We start from the raw sequence: 15,594 nt of genomic DNA on the forward strand, positions 1-15,594 counted from the left end.
TTAGAGGCTCCCTCCACCATGAATTGGTCCAAACTGGGCTGGTTAGAGGCTCCCTCCACCATTAATTGGTCCAAACTGGGCTGGTTAGAGGCTCCCTCCACCATGAATTTGCCCAAACTGGGCTGGTTAGAGGCTCCCTCCACCATGAATTTGCCCAAACTGGGCTGTTTAGAGGCTCCCTCCACCATTAATTGGTCCAAACTGGGCTGGTTAGAGGCTCCCTCCACCATGAATTTGCCCAAACTGGGCTGTTTAGAGGCTCCCTCCACCATGAATTTGCCCAAACTGGGCTGTTTAGAGGCTCCCTCCACCATTAATTGGTCCAAACTGGGCTGGTTAGAGGCTCCCTCCACCATGAATTTGCCCAAACTGGGCTGTTTAGAGGCTCCCTCCACCATGAATTGGTCCAAACTGGGTTTTTTAGAGGCTCCCTCCACCATGAATTGGTCCAAACTGGGCTGGTTAGAGGCTCCCTCCACCATGAATTTCCCAAAACTTGGCTGTTTAGAGGCTCCCTCCACCATGAATTGGTCCAAACTGGGCTGGTTAGAGGCTCCCTCCACCATTAATTGGTCCAAACTGGGCTGGTTAGAGGCTCCCTCCACCATGAATTTGCCCAAACTGGGCTGTTTAGAGGCTCCCTCCACCATGAATTTGCCCAAACTGGGCTGGTTAGAGGCTCCCTCCACCATGAATTGGTCCAAACGGGTTTTTAGAGGCTCCCTTCACCATGAATTGGTCCAAACTTGGCTGTTTAGAGGCTCCCTCCACCATGAATTGGTCCAAACTGGGGTGGTTAGAGGCTCCCTCCACCATTAATTGGTCCAAACTGGGCTGGTTAGAGGCTCCCTCCACCATGAATTTGCCCAAACTGGGCTGTTTAGAGGCTCCCTCCACCATGAATTTGCCCAAACTGGGCTGGTTAGAGGCTCCCTCCACCATGAATTGGTCCAAACGGGTTTTTAGAGGCTCCCTTCACCATGAATTGGTCCAAACTTGGCTGTTTAGAGGCTCCCTCCACCATGAATTGGTCCAAACTGGGGTGGTTAGAGGCTCCCTCCACCATTAATTGGTCCAAACTGGGCTGGTTAGAGGCTCCCTCCACCATGAATTTGCCCAAACTGGGCTGGTTAGAGGCTCCCTCCACCATGAATTGGTCCAAACTGGGGTGGTTAGAGGCTCCCTCCACCATTAATTGGTCCAAACTGGGCTGGTTAGAGGCTCCCTCCACCATTAATTGGTCCAAACTGGGCTGGTTAGAGGCTCCCTCCACCATGAATTTGCCCAAACTGGGCTGGTTAGAGGCTCCCTCCACCATGAATTGGTCCAAACTGGGTTTTTTAGAGGCTCCCTCCACCATGAATTTGCCCAAACTGGGCTGGTTAGAGGCTCCCTCCACCATGAATTGGTCCAAACTGGGGTTTTTAGAGGCTCCCTCCACCATGAATTTGCCCAAACTCTGCTGGTTAGAGGCTCAATCCACCCTGATTTTCAAAACAAATGTTGGTGCCAACCTCAACTTACTACAAGGGCCAAATTCACTGCTGGTGACAAGCTCTCCTCACTGCAAGTGCCAAATACACATGTTTCAAGGTGTTTTCCTACTGTCAGAGAGGTGGTATTGAGTGTGTAAAGTGTGTAGTTGTTAGGCTGTGATGTTGGGGTAATAGAGGGTCTTTGGTGTGTTAGATGCCCCCAGACATGCTTCCCCTGCTGTCCCAGTGTCATTCCAGAGGTGTTGGCATCATTTCCTGGGGTGTCATAGTGGACTTGGTGACCCTCCAGACACGGATTTGGGTTTCCCCCTTAACGAGTATCTGTTCCCCATAGACTATAATGGGGTTCGAAACCCGTTCGAACACACGAACATTGAGCGGCTGTTCGAATCGAATTTCGAACCTCGAACATTTTAGTGTTCGCTCATCTCTACTGGTAACCTTTTTTATGCTCGAAAACTAGCTTAGTAAAGTCCTGGTGACAATGTGACGAGATGTGTTTGTGCTTTTTCCGCCTGTCTTAAAGAAGCGGGGAGCTGACTGCCCTGTTCAACCCTTGGGTATGCTAGTGTAACAGGTGGAATAGTGAGTGCACCGTGGGCACAGACCTAAACAATACCACATAATAAACGTACTAAGAGAAACCAACTTGGGAACGACATTAGTACCATCTTAATGACGAAAACCCTTTTGAAGTCAATGCTTTGTGGCAGGTTCTTATAAAGACCTATGAGCATAGAGAGACTAATTAGTTTATTGAACTGCAGCCAACTCGGGAGCATAAGGACGTTCGAGTGAGGCACTCTGAGCCATTTAAAGGGCTAGTGAGGATTATTCATATCAAAATGTTTTTAAGAATTATTTGGTGCTTTCTGTAGCTGATGTCAATTCTTTGATCCCGGTGGATTGAACGTTTGTCTCACTATCCAAGTACAAATGATAAAGCAGAGATTTGCCTGAACATAAACAGGGATCATCTAATGCTTGTTTGGCTGGATGCATGTCAAAAGAGTTTGCAATTGTAATTGAGATGATGATCAAGTTAAAAGATTTTTTTGTTTTTGTTTTTGGGTTTTTGTAGGATTTTGATATTGAATTTGGCTACCAGTAAAAGTATTCCTAGAAATATGACTTTAGCTTGAGATGGATTCTACTGATTCACCTCTTATTATACCTCGGACTAGAGATGAGCGAGTAGTACTCGATCGAGTAGGTATTCGATCGAATACTACAGTATTCGAAATACTCGTACTCGATCGAGTACCACTCGATGTTCGAATGTAAAAGTTCGATGCAGAACCAGCATTGATTGAACGAATGCTATACAGTCGGCCAATCAACGCTGGTTCGTCTCCTACCTTTAGAAGTCTTCTCCGTGCAGCTTCCCCGCGGCTCTTCATTCACTCTGCCAGGCATCGGGCTGTAAGTGGCCATTTTCTTGTAGTGCGGGCATGCGCAGTCGGCTCTGCCCAGGCCCGATACCTGGCAGAGTGAATTCAGAGCCGGAAGATGCCACGGGGACGCTGCATGGAGAAGACTTCTCGGAGGATCCAGCCCGACCCTTACTCGTGGAATTGGTAAGTATAATTTGATCGAACGCTGCCTACCCCTGAAACGAGCATTTTCCCCCATAGACTATAATAGGGTTCGATATTCGATTCGAGTAGTCGAATATTGAGGGGCTACTCGAAACGAATATCGAACCTCGAACATTTTACTGTTCGCTCATCTCTAGTACTGACTACAAATGTGTCCAAACTTAACTGGTACCAAGTTTGGTTAAGGAATTCTGCACAATATCACGACACAAATGCGTTGGATACCTCAAACCTCTTTCCCCACAGGTTACCCGCACATAAGAACTTATACTATCACTTGTCATTAAGTCCTTTCACAAACGTTGTTTAACTTATAATACACATCTGTATCTGTGCAGGTCCAGCCAAGGGGAAAGGTAAATATGGCTGACGCTGGGTTCACACCTGCGTTTGGGGTCTCCGTTCTATGGTTTCCGTCTTCTGCATGCCAGAAGACGGAAACCATAGACCGGGTCCGGCCGTGCGCGGCGGTGAACGTTTTATGCTCTCCGCCGCGAAACCGGATTTTTTTATCCGGACACAGAGTACTGCATGTCCGACTCTGAGTCCAGATTATAAAACCCGGTTTCGCGGCGGAGAGCACAAAACGCTCACTGCTGCTCACGGCCGGACATCTCTCTCACCCATTCAAATGAATGGGTGAGAGAGACTCCTGCAGGTTTCCGTATCCTGCCTGTGTTTTAGGCAGGAAACAGAAACCTAAGTACGGAGTGCCGGGCCGCAGATGTGAACGAGCCCTTACACATTTGTATGGCTGACAATGGGAATATGTCCATCAAATTCAGCCAGGGAGGGGTAAAAGAAATAAGAAGTTTAAAGCATACTTTTCGACATATATCTATTGTATGGTTAAAAAGGAACTTTCATGTCCTCATCGATGTGTGATTTGCAGTGAATTGCGAAAATATTCAGCCCCCTTGAACATTTCAACCTTTTGCCACATTTCAGGCTTCAAAGATAAAGATATAAAATTTTAATTTTAGGGGGAAGAATCAACAACAAGTGGGACACAATGGTGAAGTGGAATGAAATTTATTGGATATTTTAAACTTTTTAAACAAATAAAAAACTGAAAAGTGGGGCATACAAAATTATTTTACCTCCTTGCGTTAATACTTTGTAGAGCCACCTTTTGCTGCGATTACAGCTACAGGTCACTTGGGGTATGTCTCTATCAGTTTTGCACATCAAGAGACTGAAATTCTTGCCCATTCTTCCTTGCAAAACAGCTGGAGCTCAGTGAGGTTGGATGGAGAGCGTTTGTGAACAGCAGTTTTCAGCTCTTTCCACAGATTCTCGATTACATTCAGGTCCGGACTTTGACTTGGCCATTCTAACACCTGGATACGTTTATTTGTGAATCATTCCATTGTAGATTTTGCTTATGTTTTGGATCATTGTCTTGTTGGAAGATAAATCTGCGTCCCAGTTTCAGGTCTTTTGCAGACTCCAACAGGATTTCTTCCAGAATGGTCCTGTATTTGGCTCCATCCATCTTCACATCAATTTTAACCATCTTCCCTGTCCCTACTGAAGAAACGCAGGCCCAAACCATGATGCTGCCACCACCATGATTGACAGTGGGGATGGTGTGTTCAGGGTGATGATGCTGCCACCACCATGTTTGACAGTGGGGATCAGGGTGTGTTCAGGGGGATGAGCAGTGTTGTTTTTATGCCAAACATATTGTTTTGCATTGTGGCCAAAAAGTTGTATTTTGGTTTCATCTAACCAGAGCACCTTCTTCCACATGTTTGGTGTCTCCCAGGTGGATTGTGGCTAACTTTAAACAAGAATTTTCACGGATATCTTTGAGAAATGGCTTTCTTCTTGTGACTTCTGGAGTGAGTTTGATGCACTGAAAGTAAAGAGGCCGAATAATATTGCACGCTCCACTTTTCAGTTTTTTATTTGTTAAAAAAGTTTAAAATATCCAATAAATTTCGTTCCACTTCACAATTGTTTCCCAATTGTTGTTGATTCTTCCCCCAAAAAATAAAAATTTTATATCTTTATTAGAGATAAGCGAACACTAAAATGTCCGAGGTTCGAAATCCGATTCGAACAGCCGCACACTGTTCGACTGTTCAAACGGATTTCGAACCCCATTATAGTCTATGGGGGGAAATGCTCGTTTCAGGGGTACGCAAAATTCGATAAAATTATACTTACCAAGTCCACGAGTGATAGTCGGACTGGATTCTCCTTGAAGTCTTCTCCCAGCGCAGCGTCCCCGTGTCTTCTTCCAGCTGTGCATGCGTCAGGATATTTTAACTATTCTATTAAATAATGTAGTCTATTATATAATTCCATTGTGCAAAATAAATGGTTAACTGACAAACAGTATAATTGTCCAACAAAACTGACACTGAAAAATAAATATATGCAAAATTAAATAAATCAGCATGTGTTTTAAAATCTTTAGTAATGACTGATCATTTACTGCCAAGATTTATCCCCCAGTGGTTTATGGGCCAAGCCAGGGGTATAACTACACACAGTATAATACTCCCTCACCCCCCTTTACTGGCCCCACACATTACAATACCCTTGCTCCATTTACTGGTCCTGACACAGTATAACCGACCTTTACTGGCTCACACATAGTATAATGCTCCCTTTACTGGCCCTACACAGCGCCGCACCTCTCATGAGGTGACCTGAAGTGACCGCTTCAGGCGGTGCTATGCCAGGGCCCCAGGGGTGGGGGTGGGCGGCATTTTTACTGACCTAAGCCAGTCCAGAACAAGCTGTCCTGGACTGGCTTAGCGACACCATCTCGGCAGCCCGGCACGGGAAGCAAGCGGTGAATTGAGGAGGCCCTGTGGACGCAGCGCTGCTTTAACTTACCTATTAGCAGCGCTGCTCCAGCAGCCACCCCTCATGCTTAAAAGAGAGCAGGTCCTCTCCCTGCCTGCTAACGCCGCCCCCTCCACTCTGCCCCCTTCTCCCGACGTGTGCCTGCGTCCTACGCGTGGAGGGGGAGCGCTCTGAAGACCGGACAGAGGACCAGAACAAGAAGAACAGGGAGCTGCAGGTAAGCGGACACCGGTGGGGGGGAGGGGGTTAATCACTACACAGCGTGGAGTCCAAAAATTGAAAGAATTTTTGGACTACATGCTTTGTAGTCAGGGGTGAACCTAGCCTTTTTGCCGTGGGGGGGTTGGGATTGGAGGGGGCGGCTTTCTGTCGTCCGCCTTAGGCGGCAAAAAGGCTAGGTTCACCCCTGGCCCTACGCAATATAACACCTCCTTTACTGGCACCCCACAGTATAATGCCACCTTTACCAGTCCCTACACAGTATATTGCCCCCTTTACCACCCCCACATGGTATATTGCCCCCTTTACTGGTGTTCACACTGCAATTTCCCCCTTTACTGGCCTTCATTCAGTAACTGCCTGCTTAATTCACGAATCAAAACCTAGACCATGTACTGTGTGGGGGTTGGGTGCATTATATTGTGTGGGGTACTATAACATACAGGGGTGAGCTGAGTCATTATAATGTGTGAGGTTACCTGGGGCATTATACTGTGTGGGGGCTGTGGGCAAAAGAATGCATGATATTGTGGGCATTAAAGTGGGCATTATGCTGTTTAAGGGGTTTTATTCACATTATACGGTATGAGGGCACTAAGAGGGTATTATATTGTGTGTCAAGGGCACCCCCCACTGAGGAATCCTCTGTATGCCATTGCTATGTTTAGCCATACAGTGATTATATTGTGAATTTTTCTCTGTTGGGAGCTTTATTAGCATGTTGCGGTATTGTACTGAACTGATTCATCGGAAGTTTCATCACAGTTGAGTTAAAGATGGACACATCAGTATTGAGTATATACATTTTCGATAAAGTTGATGAGTTTTGCATACAGGCTGACAGGTTATCTATCAGGATCTATTTGGCTTGAATGAATGTCATATTCCATTTCACACATTCATGTCAATAGCCATGCAAGAAATTCATGAACAGCTGGAAGAGACTAGAGTGAAAGCTGTTTTTTTTTGCAGAAAATCTCTGCTCTGATAGATAAAGGGGACATATGACATATAGGTGCCCTTAAAGGGAATATGTAAAGCAGGTGTCTTAATGAAAGATCAGTAATTGCCGATATACAACCATAATATTAAACTTTAACAGCCCTGTACTCTATAATCTATGTCTGTAACACATGGCCTGCCACTAGAGATGAGCGAACACTAAAATGTTCGAGGTTCGAAATTCGATTCGAACAGCCGCTCAATGTTCGTGTGTTCGAACGGGTTTCGAACCCCATTATAGTCTATGGGGAACAGATACTCGTTAAGGGGGAAACCCAAATCCGTGTCTGGAGGGTCACCAAGTCCACTATGACACCCCAGGAAATGATGCCAACACCTCTGGAATGACACTGGGACAGCAGGGGAAGCATGCCTGGGGGCATCTAACACACCAAAGACCCTCTATTACCCCAACATCACTGCCTAACAACTACACACTTTACACATTCAAAAAAACCTCTATCAAAGTGGGAAAATACCTGGAAACCTTCTTTACTCCCCAAATGGATGGACACAAACCCCAATTTAAGCTCAACAAACAGTAACAACCACCCCTTTAAATCACGTTCCCCATGACAACCACAAATGGAATAGGCAATGGGAATTCCAAAAGCCCTCACCCTTAACTGTCATTTTGAGTGTGTGTGTGTGTGTGTGTGTGTGTGTGTGTGTGTGTGTGTGTGTGTGTGTGTGTGATGTGGTAAGACCTTCCAAAATTCACTTTTCTAGCCCTTAACATGAGCCCTTCCAAACAAAGTTACAGGACCTTAAGCTGAGCTACCAGCAGAGATTGAGGCCCTTGGCATGAGTAGAGCCTTGCACCAGCAGTGTTTTTGGCACTTAGGGTGAGTTGAGCCTTGTACCAGCGTGTGTCCCTTAACATCAGGCGGGCCCTAAGTTCTGCGCTTTGCACAAAAGTTCCACATTAACTAGGCTGAATGGTACAAAGATTAGTAGGCCCGAGAACCAGGAACAGGTCTTGCAATGGCTGTCGGATAACGCTTAAAGCACATTGTCCACCAGCCAGTCAGCCTCTACCTCCTCTTACCCAACAGTCTTGTCCTCCTTCCACCCAAAATTCCCAATCTTCTCAGAACAATAACCCCAACTGTCCCTGCTCCCCAGAGCTGTTCTCCCTTCCTTTGACTGTACCGCAACCTGCCCCTCCATTTCGCGATTCCACGGACCTAACAGACGAGTATCTGTGTCCAGATGCTCAAACACTAGAGTCTCCTCCATTCCATCTCCGGTCGATTTGGTGGCGGATGACCAGCAACCCACCCTCATCGACGACGATGAGACGCAGTTGCTGTCAGGGCAGCCAGTTGACATGCGCATTGTGCAGGAGGAGGAGGCGAGACAGGAGTTGGAAGAGGAGGTGGTGGACGACGAGGACACCGACCCCACCTGGACAAGGCAGATGTCAAGCTGGGAAAGTAGTGTGGATGTTGAGGCAGGTGCAGCACCAAAAAGGGTAGCTAGAGGCAGAGACATGTCCAGAGGCAGAGGTCAGCTGCTTTGCTGAAGCCAGGCCAGACCCGGAATGTCCGAAGATGTTCCCTTTTGTACCCAGCCCAGAAAAACTCCCCCATCGAGGGCACGTTTCTTGAAGGTGTAGAGTTTTTTCAAGGAATGCGCCGAGGACAGATATAGTGTCGTCTACACAATTTGCCTCTCGAAATCGAGTAGGGGCCCTGAGAAGAGCAACCTGTCCACCACTTCAATGCACCGTCATTTGGAATCCAAGCAATGGAATCAGTGGCAGGCAGCAACGGCAGGACAAACGTCGCCCGCCGTTCATGCCACTGCCTCTGCTCACAGTGCTGGCGATGCACTCCAGAGGACGAGCCAGGACATCACTTCATCTGCCTCCGCCACTTTGTTGACTTCTCCCTCATCCTCCCCTGTTTCTGTCTTATCTCCTTCTCCTGCACCATCAAAGGCACCATCAGGCGCTTCTTTACAACAACCCACCATCTCTCAGACATTGGAGCGCCGGCAGAAATACACCGCTAACCACCCACCCACGCAAGCCTAGAACGCCAACATCGCTAAACTGCTGGCCCAGGAGAGGTTGGCGTTCCGGCTTGTTGAAACTCCCGCCTTCCCGGACCTGATGGCAACTGTGGCACCTCACTATGCCGTCCCTAGCCGTCTCAACTTCTCCCGGTGTGGCGTCCCCGCCTTGCACCAGCACGTGTCACTCAACATCAGGTGGGCCCTTAGTTCCGCGCTTTGCTGCAAGGTCCACTTGACCACCGACACTTGGACAAGCGCCTGTGGTCAGGGATGCTGCAGTGCTTATCTTTAATGACAGGCAGGGTGAATGTGGTGGAGTCTGTTCCCCGGGTGCAAACTGGGGTGGCCTATCTCCTCTCCCAGGCCAAAATTCATGGCAGGAGTAGACTGAAACCCTACGACGCTGCAACCTCCACCACAGCTACTAGCGGCAAACGCTAAAACACTGGTGTGGGGAGACGTCAGCAGGCGGTGCTGAAGCTCATCAGCTTGGGGGACAGACAGCACAGTGCCTCCGAGGTCAGGGATGCCATCCTGGCTGAGATGGCATTTTTTTTTCCCTGCTACACCTGGGGCCTGGCATTTTTACGCCTGTGATAATGGCTGGAACCTGGTAGCGGCTCTGGAGCTTGCCAGCCTCCAACACGTTCCATGTTTGGCCCACGTCTAACCTAGTGGTGCAAAGTTTTTTAAAAACATACCCAAATGTACCGAAGCTACTGTTGAAAATGCGGCCTTGTGCGCCCACTTTTGCAAGTGCACAGGAGTCGCTGCTAGCCTAAAAACACTCTAGCAAGGCCTACATCTGTCCAAACACAGGCTGTTGTCCGTCATTCACACACGCTGAAACCCTACAATACCATATCTTGAGCAGGGTGTGTGAGCTGCACAGACCTTTGATGGAGTTCCATCTACAAAACCCAAGGGTTCCTCAAAGTCAGCAACCAAAGTTTCTGCACCATGAGTTTCCAGGGGTGGCAGAGTTATGGCTAGGGGAAGAGGCATGGATAGGGATGATGTCTAGGGGCAAAAGCAGTGTGGATGTGGAGGCAAGCTAAGCAGGAAAAACTGGGGGTACAAGCTAAGGCATGGACTGGGGTGATGTCTAGGGGCAAAAGCAGTGTGGATGTGGAGGCAAGCTAAGCAGGAAAAACTGGGGATACAAGCTAAGGCATGGACTGGGGTGATGTCTAGGGGCAAAAGCAGTGTGGATGTGGAGGCAAGCTAAGCAGGAAAAACTGGGGGTACAAGCTAAGGCATGGACTGGGGTGATGTCTAGGGGCAAAAGCAGTGTGGATGTGGAGGCAAGCTAAGCAGGAAAAACTGGGGGTACAAGCTAAGGCATGGACTGGGGTGATGTCTAGGGGCAAAAGCAGTGTGGATGTGGAGGCAAGCTAAGCAGGAAAAACTGGGGGTACAAGCTAAGGCATGGACTGGGGTGATGTCTAGGGGCAAAAGCAGTGTGGATGTGGAGGCAAGCAAAGCAGGGAAAATGGTGGCTAGAGGCAAAGGGATGTCCATAGGCAGCAAGGGCAAAGATGCAAAACTCTCCCGTTTCAAGAATTTTCCTGACTTGTTTCCCCACAAAACATTCCTGGGAGGAGGGCTGAAACACCACCCTCCTCCTCCTCCGCTGTTAGATTTACCCCAGCTACGAGCTGAAAACGCTGCAACACTGGTGTGGGGAGACGTCAGCAGGCTGGGCTGAAGCTCATCAGCTTGGGAGACGGACAGCACACTGCCTCTGAGGTCAGGGATGCCATCCTGGATGAGATGGCAATTTGTTTATCCCCGCTGCCCCTGGGGCCAGGTTTTTTAGCTTGTTGGAGGGCTCTGGAGCTTGCCAGCCTCCAACACGTTCCATGCCTGGCCCACATGTTCAATGTAGTGGTGCAATGATTTTTAAAAACATACCCCAAATTAGCTGAGCTAAGGGTGAAAGTGCGGCACTTGGACACCCACTTTCCCAAGTCTACAGTACCTGGAGCTAGCCGCAATACACTCCAGCAAGGCCTACATCTGCCTGAAGCACCTACTGTTGTGCGAGGTCACCACACGCTCTAACCCTAGATACCGTATGTTCAGCAGGGTGTGTGAGCAGCAGAGACCTTTGATGGAGTACCAGCTACAAAACCCAAGGGTTCCTCAGAGTCAGCTCCCTCACTTTCTGCACCATGAGTTTCCATGGGTGGCAGACTTATGGCTAGAGGCACAGGCATGGATAGGGGTGATGTGTAGGGGCAAAAGCAGTGTGGATGTGGAGGCAAGCTAAGCAGCAAAAACTGGGGGTACAAGCAGCCGGTGACATCATCACTGACAAGCACAGCTGTCTGTCAGCTGACAGGCTGACTTTCACCAAAATGAACAGACAATGGATAGACTCATCATATACATGTCAGTTACATGACAAATTTAGTGCAATTTGCAAGTCCAAGATGGTTTGGAGATCTGCGGAGAGGAATCTCACCACCTCTTGCGGGTGCCATCATTTGGAAGGCAAGCCCTGGGCTCAGTGGGTGAGAGCAAGCGCAGGATAATCGTCGTTTGGCCTGGCGGCCACTGCCTCTTCCACTGTTGACAGGGCTGGCGCTGCAGTCCAGACCAGGAGCCAGGACACCTCCACATCTGCCTCTGACACTTTGGGGAGTTCACCCTTATCCTCACCTTTTCCTGCCATTTCTCCTTTTGCCCGCGCCATCATGCGCCTCTTCCCAGCAACTCCCCATCTCCCAAGCCTTTCATTTCATGCTAAAGTACAGCGCAACCCACCCACATGCCCAAGGCTTCAACGGCCTCATCTCAAGAAATCTGGCCCAGGAGATGTTGGAATCCCGGCTGGGGGACACTCTGCCCTTTTTGGGCAGAGTGTCTACTGCGCCACCGCACTGTGCCGTCCACACCAGCACTTTCCCCCAAACATGAGGCGGTCCCTAAATTCAGCGCTTAGCCCTAAAGTTCCATGTGACCAGTTACGAATGGACAAGTGCATGCGGACAGGGACGCTACCTTTCAATTTGGGCACAGTGGTTGAATGTAGTTGAGGCGTGGACCGGGTCGCAAAATGTGGTGGCCTGACTTGTCTCCCCACACAACATTCCTGGGAGGAGGGCTGAAACACCACCCTCCTCCGCTGTTAAATTGACCCCAGCTACGAGCTGGAAACGCTGCAACACTGGTGTGGGGAGACGTCAGCGGGCCGTGCTGAAGCTCATCAGCTTGGGGGCCAGACAGCACACTGCCTACAAAGTGAGTCATGCCATCCTCGATGAGACGGCAATGTGGTTTTTGCCACTGCACCTGGGCCCAGGCATGTTGTCATGTGTGATAATGGCCGTAACCTGGGATTGGCTCTGTAGCTTGGCAGCCTGCAACATATTCCATGCCTGGGCCACGTTTTTAACTCATTGCTGCTAATCTTTTGAAAAAGGTACCCCAATGTTCCTGAGCTACTGGTGAAAGTGTGGCGCTTGTGCGGATAGTTTTTAAAGTGTATAGTTGCCGCTGCTAGCCTCTATGCACTCCTACAACGCCTGTACCTGCTGGAACAACGGCTGTTGTGCGACGTCTCCACACTGCTGGCACTAAACATATCATGTGTTGAGCAGAGTGTGTGAGCAGCACAGACCTTTGATGTAGTTCCAACTCCAAAACCCTCGGGTTCGTCAAAGTCAACTCCCTCAGTTGCTCAACCATGAGTGGCCATGGGTGGCAGACTTATGTGAAATCCCATCCCATCCATTGCACTGGACACGAAACATTAGCATGCGCTCAGCACAACTTCGGATATGGCAGATGCGTTAAGCAGGGTGCAGGGTACAACACAGACCAGGCCCGAGCACCAGGAACAGGTGTTAGAAATACTGCAGCATCTGCCATTTCCTTCCAATTTTGGGGTTTTGGACCCGCCACCGACTTGTCTGGACCTAAGTGGGGATCATGAGACACAGTTGCCATCAAGGCAAGCTGTGGTCATGTGCGGTTTGCAGTAAGGGGGCAGTGCGCAATTGGAAGAGGAGTTGGTGGATGACGAGGCCACCGACCCCACATGGACAGGGGTGATGTCTAGGGGCTAAAGCAGTGTAGATGTAGAGGGAAGCTAAATCAACAAAAAACCTGGGTAGAAGCAAAGGCATAAACTGGGGTGATGTTTAGGGGTGAAAGCAGAGTAGATGTGGAGGGAAGCTAAGCAGCAAAAACAGTGGGTAGAAGCAAAGGCATGCAAAACTCTACCCTGTTGGAAGACTTATTCCTAGGTCTGGAACACGTTAATGGCCCCCCTGGACAAATTACTGCCACTCAGGGGCCTAGTGTCACCAGGAGGGACAAGTATAGGCGCATGTTGTGGGAATACCTGGCCGACACCAGCTCTGTCCTCTCCGATCCCTCTGTGCTCTACAGCCTAAACTTATTTTCTCATCTTTTTTTCTGAACTGCACATCTCTTGCCTGCTTCCTTTGGGATCTTAGAAATGGTGGTCCACTTCCACAGATGGTAACTTCAATAGACAGTGTAACGGGAGTAGCTGAGGGATCGCTGTCTTAACCACTTTTTGGCACAAAATTAACTTCCAAAGCCAAATATGGTGCAAGTATATGATGCAAGGACACCTACACACCTATCTCTGACACATTGGGGAGTTCACCCTCATGCGCCCTTTTGGCCTGCACCATCATGCGCCTCTTCCCAGCCACTCCACATTTCCCAAGCTTTTCATTGCAGGCAGAAGTACAATACAACCCACCCCCATGCCCAAGCCTGTAACAGCCTCATCGATAAACTGCTGGCCCTGGAGATGTTGGTGTTTGTTTATGCTTCTGGAGACCCAGGCCTTCCGTCAGCAGATGGCAGCTGGGGCACCTCCCTATGCTGGGCCTAGCCGTTACTACTTCTCTTGGTGTGCTGTCTCTGCCTTGCGCCTGCATGTGTCCCATAACATCAGTCGGGCCCAGAGCTCTGCGCTTTGCTGCAAGGTCCACTTGACCACCGACACATGGACAAGCGCCTGTGGTCAGGGATGCTGCAGTGCTTATCTTTAATGACAGGCAGGGTGAATGTGGTGGAGTCTGTTCCCCGGGTGCAAACTGGGGTGGCCTATCTCCTCTCCCAGGCCAAAATTCATGGCAGGAGTAGACTGAAACCCTACGAAGCTGCAACCTCCACCCCAGCTACTAGCGGAAAACACTGTAACACTGGCATGGGGAGATGTCAGTAGGCCGTGCTGAAACTGATCAGCTTGGGGGACAGACAGCACAGTGCCTCCGAGGTCAGGGATGCCATCCTGGCTGAGATGGCATTTTTTTTTCCCTGCTACACCTGGGGCCTGGCATTTTTGCGCCTGTGATAATGGCTGGAACCTGGTAGCAGATCTGGAGCTTGCCAGACTCAAACACGGTCCACGCATGGCCCACGTTTTCCAACTTGTTGGTGCCATGTTTCTTTGAAACCTACACCATTGTGCCTGATATACAGGTCAAAGTGGGGCCATTTTCGTAAGTGAGAACTAGCCTCTGCTAGGCAGAAAACATTCAGAGCACACTCCTCTCATCTTCGCACCGTTGGCTGGCGGAGGAAGACGAGGGGGTTGGAGTGGCATCTGATGTCCCTATCCCACACGAGGCTAGAGGGTGCACTTCAGTGCATCCCATTGCTTCACCACAAATGGTGTGAAGGGGAGTGGAAAATGGAGGAAATGGAGAGTGACCCTTACAGTTGGGGCCAGCAAAGGCATGCCAAGTAACACACTGGCACACATGGCTGACTTCATCTTGGGTTGCTTTTCAACACATATTTCACATCATGAAGAACAAATAATACTGGATTTTTACAAGCCTCGAACCCCGGTCTAGGTCTAATGTCTGTTCCTTTCTTATATTAGGGGAGAGGGAAAAAAAATTACTTCAGTGATACGTTTAGCGTACATAGACTGACTATTAATGTGTATCCCACTTAGTGTTGTTAGGGTTACACACCGTCACAACCTGGCTAAAGCTTCTATAGCTGTTAATAAAGTCAACATAACTTTACGGTATCCAAAAAGACAGCTGGTACCGACAGAGAGCAAGACAAATGTCACCCAAAGCTGTGAGCTCTGAACACCCACAGTGACTTTGGCGTCATCATCATTATAAGGGAGCGGGTGGTAATAAATAACTTGGCAGTGCCTAAAACCCAAAAAGCTTATACAACTATATTTACATTAAGATACACAAATGAAACTTTTCAGTAGCATGTCATGAGACAAGCTGATAAGCTCTTCCTTTGTGCAGTGCTATTTGAAAGTTAAACGCTGCCTTTATTTTAATTCTGGAGAAGGTGCAGACATTAGATTTAGAACATGTTGTCTTCATTGTCCAAATCCTCTATATAGGTAACGTGTTTTTCGGGCCGAGCTGTCTGGGAACGAGCTGGTGCAGCACTGACAACCTGGGTGAATATGGCAA

This window comes from Leptodactylus fuscus, chromosome 5, assembly GCF_031893055.1.
Source record: "Leptodactylus fuscus isolate aLepFus1 chromosome 5, aLepFus1.hap2, whole genome shotgun sequence".
In the NCBI taxonomy this organism is placed as follows: Eukaryota; Metazoa; Chordata; class Amphibia; order Anura; family Leptodactylidae; genus Leptodactylus; species Leptodactylus fuscus.